The sequence below is a fragment of the Vombatus ursinus genome, unplaced genomic scaffold (assembly GCF_900497805.2).
Source record: "Vombatus ursinus unplaced genomic scaffold, bare-nosed wombat genome assembly UNPS02015255.1, whole genome shotgun sequence".
NCBI lineage: Eukaryota > Metazoa > Chordata > Mammalia > Diprotodontia > Vombatidae > Vombatus > Vombatus ursinus.
In genome coordinates this window covers 5,152,953-5,154,523 of record NW_020955033.1, presented here as the reverse complement: position 1 = coordinate 5,154,523, position 1,571 = coordinate 5,152,953, and positions in this window count along the sequence as shown.

Below are 1,571 nucleotides of genomic sequence, written 5' to 3'. Positions count from 1 at the left end.
CCACACTGTCTTCTTTATGGGAAAATCTCTTCCTTTTGTGCCTCTTATGTGATATAATCTTCCCTGTTCTTATTCTCCTTTGCCCCTTCTTCCAGTGCCTTCCTTTTTCTCACCTCTCAGTTGTTTTTTTTTTAATCATCCCACTAACTGCCCTAATAATGATAAAGAGCTAAGGGGCTATAATTACTACCTTCCCATATAGTAATGTAAAAATTTAACCCTGTCGATTTCCTTATGATTTCTCTTTCCTTTTTACCTTTTTTATACTTAATTTAAGTCTTGTATTTGAAAGTCAAATTTTCTATTCAGCGCTGGTCTTTTCATCAAGAATACTTGAAAGTCTTGTTTCATTAAAAATCCATTTTTCCCCTGAAGAATTATACTTAGCTTTGCTGAATAAGTTATCAATAATAATCCTAGTTCTTTTGCCTTCTGGAATATAAAATTCCAAACCCTCTGATGCTTTAATGGGGAAGCTACTAAATCTTGTGTGATTCTGACTTTGACTCCATCATATATGAATTGTTTCTTTCTGGCTGCTTTCAATATTTTCTCTTTAACCTGGGAGCTCTGGAATTTGGCTATATTATTGCTGGAAGTTTTCATTTGGGGATCTCTTTTAGGAAGTGATCAATTAATTCTTTCAATTTCTATTTTAGCCTCTAGTTCTAGGATAGCAGGGAAATTTTCCTTGATAATTTCTCAAAATATGATGGATAGGTTCTTTTTTTCTGATCATGGCTTTTTTTTTTTAAGATAATTCTTAAATTATCTCTCCTTATTTTATTTCCAGGTGAGTGTTTTTCCAATGAGATTTTTAAGATTTTCTTCTATTTTTTCCCATTCTTTCAATTTTGTTTTATTGTTTCTCATTGTCTCATGGAGTATTTAGCTTTTACTTGCCCAAATCTACTTCTTAAGGAGTTCTTTTCATCAATGAATCTTGGTAGGTTTTTTTTTTCCATTTAGCCAATTTTGCTTTTTAAGGTATTATTCTCATCAGTGGATTTTTGTGCCTCTTTTACTATTTGGCATATTCTGTTTTTTTAAGTGTTATTTTCTTCAGTATTTTTTGTGCCTCCTTTACCAAGCCATTGACTCTCTTTTCATAATTGTTTTGTGTCACTCTCATTTTTTCCCATATTTTTCCTCTACCTCTCTTATTTGATTTTGTAAATCCTTTTTGGGGTCTTCCAGGAATATTTTTGGGCCTGTGACCAATTTACACTTTCCTTTGAAACTCTACATGTAACTGTTTTGTATTTGTATTCTGAGTTTGTGTCTTGCATTTCCCTGTCACCATAGTAACTTTCTATGGTCAGGTTCTTTTTATGTTGTTTGTTCATTTTTCTAACTTATTTCTTGTTCAAGTTCAGGGCTCTGCTCCCAGGGTGGAGGGAGTACTGTCTTAAGCTTCAGACCTTTCTTGATGCTGTTTTCAGGGATAGCTCTGGAGGTCTGTATGTTTTCTATACTACCAAGGTGATATGATCTAAGAAGAATTATGTCCGCTGCTTTCATGGACAGTGGTCTAGTCTTTCCCCAGGAAGGGACCTTTTCCCCCTGTTTCT